This window comes from Sinocyclocheilus grahami, unplaced genomic scaffold (assembly GCF_001515645.1).
Source record: "Sinocyclocheilus grahami isolate Dianchi unplaced genomic scaffold, SAMN03320097.WGS_v1.1 scaffold2366.1, whole genome shotgun sequence".
NCBI lineage: Eukaryota > Metazoa > Chordata > Actinopteri > Cypriniformes > Cyprinidae > Sinocyclocheilus > Sinocyclocheilus grahami.
The window spans coordinates 84,375-93,873 of record NW_015507545.1 but is presented as its reverse complement, the minus strand read 5'-3'; the positions used below and the strand labels follow the sequence as shown (position 1 = coordinate 93,873).

Below are 9,499 nucleotides of genomic sequence, written 5' to 3'. Positions count from 1 at the left end.
CTAAATAGTGACTAAACACGACCCCTTTTAATACATGTTAACCAGGAGTCGCTCTCATTTATAATCGCGGTCTCGTCTGATAAAATCAGCATGCATCTACACTAAAGAGCGGTTGTTGTGGCTATATTACTTTTGTGTCTCATGCAGCGCACTGTCTGCGTCTGAGTAACAAACTAAACAAAACAACAAACTAAAAAGTGCGTGTGATATTAACAAACGAACTACGCTCATATTTATAATTCCTAACACTCAGTAAGCGACAGGTGCTTGGAAACGCTGTATTCATTTATTGAGGAGTCGGCTGCGGTGCTTCTCTGTCGCTCGCTGCACAGAACAGACGCCGAGAGAGGCGACACTTCTCCGGGAAAGCCAGACCTCGCGCTCGCGGGACAGCTCTGGAGAAATCCTCCAGCTGAACCATAGCTAAGCTTTATCCAGAAAAGACTCTAGGTTTGTCAGCATGAATATTCTCTGGAAGAAAGCCGCTAAAAGGGTCTGAAAGCTGCTCAATCTAGTGCTAAAGTCGCGCTCGTGTGTGTGAGACGCGGGAGCTGATGGCAGAGGGCGCTGGATATTTGTGGCGGTCAGTGTGATATTGTGGATGAGTTCTTCTGTGTCATCACGTTCTATTAGTTCTACAGCTTCAGTTTCTGAGCTTTCACGCTTAGTAACACATACAGCTGTTCCCTCACCACAGTGCAACAGTGAAAAGAGACCCCTTTCAAACAGTGGCGCGTTCCCAACGTTGTTTAAGAGACATACACCGGTGCTGCAGTATTTTCTAAATTCATATCATAACAAAAATAAACACCGGTATTCGGTATGAACCGGTATACCGCCCAGCACTACGTCAACGTGTGACAAAAATGACTGTTTGTAGTTATAACGTGTGTGTTTCTCCACAGTGGCGTATTTGTTGATATTTCACGTGTGCTTTATAATGTTCTGTTGGACCTATTGGACCACCATCTACACCGTCTAAAAAGGTGCCTGTGATTTATGGTTTCTGCTTAAGGCTTTTGAGTTCGTTTCTAAAATAGTGTTTATTAAGAATCAGAACGTGGGAGTAAAACATGCAGTTCATATTCTACCCCAAATCTCTTCTTTGATTACTCTTACTTTATTCAGCGTCATTTTTATGATAATTAAAAACATTTTTTTACTGCTTACAAAATCTTTACTTGTCACACAGTTTCTGAAAGCTGACACTCAAACAGCAGAAGCACACCAAATCTGCAAAACCATACGCTAATTATCAGCTTTCATAGAACAGTTTTTGCAAAACACAACACACTATTCTCTGTGTAACACACACATCTAACAGGAATTAATATTATTTGACAAACATTATTGTTTGCAAATGTTTGCTTTTGAGATGTGTTTGTGCTCAGTGCCTTAAGTACGAGTTTGACCAACTAGCAGTTATCCAAAGGTTAATTAACCTAATTACGGTCAATCTCATACTTAATTAATCAGTCTTATTTTTGGGTTCAACTTAGACTAATCTACGCTTTTATGTAACTGAATTTTACAAAAGTATGACCAGTCTTAAAGAAAAAAAATAAGATGACTAATTTGTAAGACTAGTCTTAATTAGTGCTGTCAAATGATTAATCGCGATTAATCGCATCCAAAATGAAAGTTTTTGTTTATGAAATATATGTGTGTGCGCTGTGTGTATATATATATATATATATAAATATATAAATACACACACATACAATATATATATTGAAAATATTTACATGTATATATTTATATAATTTATATCATATATAAATATATTTAATATACAAATATAACATATTTTTCCTAAATATCTACATGGGTCAAAGACGTTAAGATGTCCGCATCAAAAGAAATGTACAAAAGTGATTTTATGTTCAAAGAAAGCATATTAAATATAAGTAAAGTGTCTAATTTTAAGGTTTCAAATACGTTTTTGGAGAATAAAATGTTAAAATTTGGTCGAAATAATGTTACATTGTCATTCAGTGTAACATAATATTTTTGTAAAAATTCAAACATGCTTTTTCTGACGTGTACATATTAAAATATATAAAAGAATAAGCGAGCATATTAAATTTGATTGTGCTTTAAATGAGTAAAACATTTGTACTGACAAATGGGCAAAACCAAAAATGTAAAATTACAACTAATTAGTATTTGAGGTGAAAGTAATTAGTCGTTTAATATGTCATAAATTGATTTTTGTTGTAAATATGCCTGACAAGATTGTTACACTGAATGATATTTTAGTGGGTGTCTTCTGTAAATCAGGGGGAAATGTATGATATTTATTTTTTGCTCTGAAAAACAAAAACAAAATTGCAATAAATTTAAACAGAAAACTTTTTACATTTTTTGGGGAAAAACAGCAACAATTTAAAGCAGTATTGCACTTACTGTGTTTATGCTTAAACCCTTTTTCGTCTTTGACCCACATGCATGTGTGTGTCTTTATTTATACATAATAAATATACACAGTACACACAGACATATTTTGTAAACAAAAACTTTTATTTTGGATGCGATTAATCGTTTGACAGCACTAGTCTAAATCTGTTATGTAACCAGCCCCTGAATTTGATGAGAATCACCTTTTTAAGAATATTAAGAATTACAAAAAAATAATAATAAATAAATAAAAATGACAACTGTAGGTGATAATTGCTTGGTTGTCATTAAAATGTCACAAGGCAAAAACAATCTTAATGGTTTTCTAATAGTCTTCAATTTCCTTTGAATTCCTTTCTATATTTTTTTCTATCTAGTTCCATTTATCATACAGTGATAAAGAGAGGTATGAGATGGAAGAAAGGCCAGATGCTCAGAAGCAGATTCTCACAGAAATCGCCAAGAAACTTCCCATCTTCACGCGCGCTCAGTCAGGAGGTATCAGACACCTGGCAGTGTTTGCCAGTCAAACATGTGATGGGATGTGAACGCGGGCAGCTGATCTTCTTTATCTCCGTGTCTTTAGCTGTCAGGTTCTGTGACCGCTGTCAGGTGATAAAGCCAGACCGCTGTCACCACTGCTCCGTCTGTGAAACGTAAGTCCAGCACCGCACCAACCCTGTTCCTGAAAACAGATCTCTCTACACAAAACCCCTATTTTAATTAAAGCTACAGGATGCTGTTGAGCAACACGACCTGATTTCACTACGTTCCTGTGTTTTTGTAGATGCGTTTTGAAAATGGATCACCACTGTCCATGGTAAATGGTAACTTATTATATTATGAGTCAAGTAATCTATTGTTCTCAGTTGTGTTAATCTTATCTCATAAGCAACATTACATTACATTTGTACAGTCTGGAATGCTAGATATGTGGCCTCTTTGTATGATGTGCTCTTCAGGGTAAACAACTGTGTGGGGTTCTCCAGCTATAAGTTCTTTCTGCTGTTCCTGTCTTACTCCATGATCTACTGCGTGTTCATTGCATCAACAGTGTTTCAGTATTTCCTCAAGTTCTGGGTGGTGAGTTACAGCAAGCAGTTTTGATGGAGCTCATACTGTATTAACTATAAGCATGCACGTGTTTTTGACCAATATCAATAGTCCTGTAATATGATTATTCCTGTAGTCCTGTCAGAGCAGCACTTAAAACACACACATACACCACAGTAACATCCGGAAGTGTTTTAATGTAATTCAAACGCATACATGCTAGGGGTGTCGAAATTAATCGTTTCTTCGATGCATCGCGATGCAGATGAGGACGGTTCGGTATCGGTTCGGTATCGGTTCAGTAATAGCCGATAACCGATTATAACGTACTGACGCTTTTCTGATGTAATTTCTCGCATACGTGCTTTGTCGTGGTAGCATACATTAGGCGCGTTCGGCTTGAAGCGCCGCTGCGCAGAAGGATCAGTGTATGACGAAGTACCGCGAGAGCGATAAGAGAGCAGACGGATCCTTAAGCTTTCGCGGTTGATGTCATACACTCATCCTGTGCAGCGCTGCTTCAAATCGAACGCGGCTAATGTATGCTACCTGAGCACGACCTGTAGAAGACGCACGCTGTGTGTAAATCATGTCACGCACTGTGAAATATGTAGGAGGTAGGGATGGGCAAATGAAGCATCGTGAAGCACTGAGGCTTTCCTCTGACTGTTTCGGGAAACAAATTCAAAGCTTTGAGTGTCTCGAAAACAGCGTCATCTGGTGGTTAATAAAAAATATAGCAGCCAAAAGCCAGTGAAAGACGCTCCATAGGACGAGGCATCTACCACATATTCCACAGATCGATTCAAGTTACGTGCACAAATAAAAGCCTAACAACTGTGTGTTTGTGTTTGTTGAGTTTCTGATAAATTCATTTACCCATTAAACTGCCATTTAATACCAGTACAGATATCAATATGATGTAAAAGAAGAATAATGTACTCGTATGAATTGCATATGACAAATGTTGAATTTTTCTGAAATAATTTGTATTCTTCATATTACTTGTATGACTGTGTATCTAACATGTAACTTAATAAATCCGAATTAAAACTTATTTGTAAAGTAAGATCTGGGGGATTGAACATTTCGACACGCAAAGTGAATCGCGCACGTGACTGGACAGAAAGTGAAGCTTCATTTGTCATTGGTCACGTGATTTACATACTGGGGTGTAACGATCCATTGATACATCGATCAAATGTCTAACGATATATCGATGACACACATAAAATATTGATATTTGTAGTATAAATAGGCACTTTATTTTGACAGTGGTTTACAGTGAATTTATAACAGCCAAGGGGCATTGTTAAAACTTATTGGAGCTTATTGCTTTGATAATAAACCTGCTGCTGTCAAAGAAAAATTAGTGCTCACTGCTTCTGACTGAATAACTTTTGTAACATTAATAATGATTAATCTATATTTACTTTATACTGTGAAGACTATGCAGTGCTATTTTACATTTAGTTATTACATTTCTGCACCTGAAAATGTCTTTTAGACCTACCTGAAAAACTTGAAAAGCACCGTTTACTGAATTTGTGTCTTTGTTCCATTGCATTTTTTTTATATTGCTTGTAATTTGGTTCTGTAGAATCTGTGGAAAAGATGTTTAGCACTGAGACCATTGTAGCAGCCAAAAAAAGTCTAAAATAAAGTTTCAACAGCTTTATTTTTGTTATTATTTATATATATGTTTCTACATTAATGTATTTTTGTAATACATTAATGTATTAGGTACTACAACTGGAGTACCACATATTTGTTGTTTCCTAATGAGAATTTACAGTATTTTACACATTGCACATTTTAGCAGACTTCCTTGGCTGCTGTCATGCCATTAAAAATTACTGATCTTATGTGTGACCTGATTTATTTATGTATTTTTAATTATTGAGAAAAAAAAAGTGTAGGTCTTTTTTTTTTTTTTTGAGTGTCCCAATTGAGGTACAGGATGTGATAAATGTTCATGTTGTATATTTTGGTTGCATTTGTGAGTTAATAAAAATGTAGATGGTTGTTTAAAATAGGAACATAATATTGATAAATCAATCAATATAGAATATTTTTGAGGTATCTGCAAATATCGTATCGCTGGTTATGAGAATCGGTATCATATCATATTGTGATGAACCATCTGATTTAGACCCCTAACACATACATAAATAACAAACACATTAATACAGAGTTCTGGCATGAAACTCTAGATGGCACAGTCCGATAGGTCTAACTCAGTCTGACCTAATGACATACAGAGTTCTGGCATGAAACTCTAGATGGCACAGTCCGATAGGTCTAACTCAGTCTGACCTAATGATGACATCATCATCACATGGCACAGCTGATTGGTTCCCTCCTATATCAGTAGCCAATGAGCTCGCTGCTCAACATTCAAATATATGACTAGTGCTTGCCGTAGCAGTTGCAGCTCGCTTCAGAAACCCTCCACCTTCCCCAGCTCCACCTGTATAGATCTGCTACGAGGTGATTCATATATGCTATATGGGGGTTATTTCATGTATGTTATATTTGCAGCAGCAGTATTTCTTACATGCCCACAGCAGCATGTTGTGGATGTATTGGCAGTAGCAAGTCTCGGTACTTGCTCTGCCGCAGCAGCGTAGCAGATCTATTTCGCCAAGACCAAATACATTAACATTGTCATGTACATTACCATGCCATGAGTTGTCATGACAGAAATGTGTTTAGTCCCTAAACCTCACTCATCTGGTCTGGTGCACTTGAAAAGCTCTGGCTGATTTCTTTATTGATATGATGCGCACATTTGAATGTAGTGTTTCAGGAAATCAAGCTCACAGACTTTAAAGGGATAGTTCAGTCAAAATTATAATTAAGTTATAAATAATGATGATCCCTTTAAGGGCATGTACAGTGATAATTGCTTTTTTGACTATAGCCACAGTTTGGTGCAATAAATGTATTTATGAAAAATAAAAACGTTTAGGGTTGCGCTACTGTGAAATATATACACATTTCAAAAGTTTCTTTGCATTTTTTTGTTAGGGAGATCTTCCCAATGGCCCTGCGAAATTCCACGTGCTTTTCCTGTTGTTTGTGGCGCTCATGTTTTTTGTCAGTCTCATGTTCCTGTTTGGCTGTCACTGCTGGCTAAAAACAGATCCACGCTAGGTAAGAAAGCCTTTCTGTTTATGCTGAATTGCTGGGTTCTCCTTTACCCTTTCATTGTATTTCTTCAAGAAGCAGAAACTTCATGAAACTTCATACTGCTTGCTACATTTTGAGCTTGACCTTTGGTTAGCAGAAGTGATTTATGTGACTCATATTTCTGGTGTGGACTGTTTAACCTCAAGGAACGTTCCTGTTTTTCAGAGGCTTTTTCTGCGCCAGTGTTTCAGAACGGGCCTGACAGGAACGGCTTTAATGTTGGGCTCAGCAGAAACCTCCGGCAGGTGTTTGGAGAGGATAAAAAGCTCTGGTTTATTCCAGTGTTCACAAGGTGAGCTCATGTCAAAACTGCTCACAGTCTGAAAGGATGAGAGAATGCATTAAACTGATCAAAATTTACACTGAAGACATAATGTTACAAAGGATTTATGTTTCAAATAAATGCTGTTGTAAATGCTTTTGTACTTTGTTCTATTTCTTCATCAAAGAAACCTGAAAGAATTTTACTCAGCTGTTTTCAACATAATAATAATAATAATAAATGTATTTTGAGCAGCAAATCATAATATTAGAATGATTTCTGAAGGATCATGTGACACTGAAGACTGAAGTAATGATGCTAAAAATTCAGCTTTGAAATCACAGGAATAAATTACATTTTAAAACATATTCAAATAGAAAACAGTTGTTTTAAATAGTAAAAAATATCTTGCTCAGTATCAATATTTTACTGATTTTGCTGTACTTTCGATCAAATAGATGCAGACTTGGTGAGCAGAAGAGACTTCTTTAAAAAAACGTTTGACTGCTAGTGTGAATATTTCCCATGTGTTGTGTTTGTCTCTCATAGTCAGGGTGATGGGCATTATTTCCCGCTGAGGACCCTGCGTGAATCTGAGAATCCTTTATTGGCCAACGAGGGGAAATGGATGGAGGACGGTGGATCAGATGAAGAAAGCGCAGGTGAGATCGCATTCAAGTTGAAATACATCTTTAATACTGCAACTAAAGCGTAATATGTAATGTTGTACTTCAAGCACATCTGATATACTAAATGTGCCACTAAATGTCAGTTCTTCTGCAACTTAATTGCACTTCATTGTCATTTTGGAACATCTGATCATTTTTGGTTAAAAATGCTCAAGTCTGTAGGCAGTGGATTCTTTTATTTTTGCTTCTTTAGAAGGCTTGTATCATGAGGAATCCAACTGTCTTAATCTTTTGAGAAGATGTCATACACTAGACATGAGTGCGTGAGTTTAAGTGCATAGTGTATATAGTATGTCAGTTGGGTAACAACATGAATAACAGCAACTGCTTTTCTTCACGGAAGTGTTGAGTTTTGAGCTAATAAAATCTGAATACAAATTGTACAGATCTTCACTGTTTTTACAGTTATAAGTGAATTTATATCTGCCTTCCAACTCAAACTTAGTGTTTTATTGTCCATTTCCATGAGACAAAATGTAATATTTAGTGGCACTGCTCTCAGTGGTTAGTCTGGAGCTCTATATTTGGATTTCAAATAGAGGTGCTATATCTAATACGGGTGCAGTGCAATACCTGAACGATACAGGGTTTATGGACATTTGGGGTCAGTAACATTTGATATTTAGTCATTTGGGTAACACATTCATATCTGCCTTCCAACTCAAACTTAGTGTTTTATTGTCCATTTCCATGAGACAAAATGTAATATTTAGTGGCACTGCTCTCAGTGGTTAGTCTGGAGCTCTATATTTGGATTTCAAATAGAGGTGCTATATCTAATACGGGTGCAGTGCAATACCTGAACGATACAGGGTTTATGGACGTTTGGGGTCAGTAACATTTGATATTTAGTAATTTGGGTAACACTTTAGTATAGGGACCAGTTCTCACTATTAACTAGTTGCTTGTTAGCATGCCTATTTATTGGCTGTTTATTAGCACTTATAAAGCTTAAAAACATACCTAATACCTAATCCTACCCAATACCTAAACGTAACCACTGCCTTACTGACTGTTAATAAGCAGTAATTAGGAGTTTATTTAGGCAAAAGTCATAGTTAATAGTAAGTGTGACCGTCATGTGTTTCCAGTTTATATTGTTCAAAGAAAGCTGCTGTTAGGCAGATTTTTAAACAAGTGTTAACTCTCTCCAATCCAATGTTATTTTCAGATGAAAATGGACCTTCAGTCATTATTAGGACGGAATCATAATCACTGGAGGGCATGAATACTCTGTGAGTATGGATTTTAGTGGTGAAGGCAAGCATTAGTCGATTACTATTAGCTCATATGTAGGGTAAGTCATTTAGGCATTTTCATTCCTCAAAATTATCTGGTCCTTCACAGTAGTGATCCTGGCAACACTACTCGATATAAAGATCTAGAAATAATCTAGTATTGAATCTATTCCCTGTTATTTGCTCATTTGTTCTAACACTAACATTGGTTTCTTATTTATTTGACTAGTAGGATCCTGGTTGACTTTAGCATCATGAGTAGTTTAAGAAACCACCAATCCTGGAATGAGACGGCTGCATTCCAAATCCTGGATCATTCCAGAAAAGCCTGTTTCTAGAGAGCTAAATATATTGGGAACAGTGAGGATTTTCTTGTAATGCTGATTACTTAGAACTCGTGCTGAATGTTATCAAGTGTATTGCTCATCTTTTATGAAGAGGAGAGCTGCAGGACAATCACTGGCATTTCCAGATGTCATAGACCTGTTGGACTGTTTATTGGTTGACTTTAGCATCATGAGTAGTTTAAGAAACCACCAATCCTGGAATGAGACGACTGCATTCCAAATCCTGGATCATTCCAGAAAAGCCTGTTTCTAGAGAGCCAAATATATTGGGGAACAGTGAGGATTTTCTTGTAATGCTGATTACTTAGAACTCGTGCTGAA

The 9,499-nt window shown here is 36.5% G+C and overlaps 1 pseudogene; it reads left to right on the top strand.

Annotated features, from left to right (window-relative positions):
- The window catches only part of LOC107574866 (palmitoyltransferase ZDHHC15-like), a 9,908-nt pseudogene extending 765 nt beyond the window's left edge, over window positions 1-9,143 (top strand).
- The last annotated feature ends 356 nt before the right edge of the window (window positions 9,144-9,499 follow it).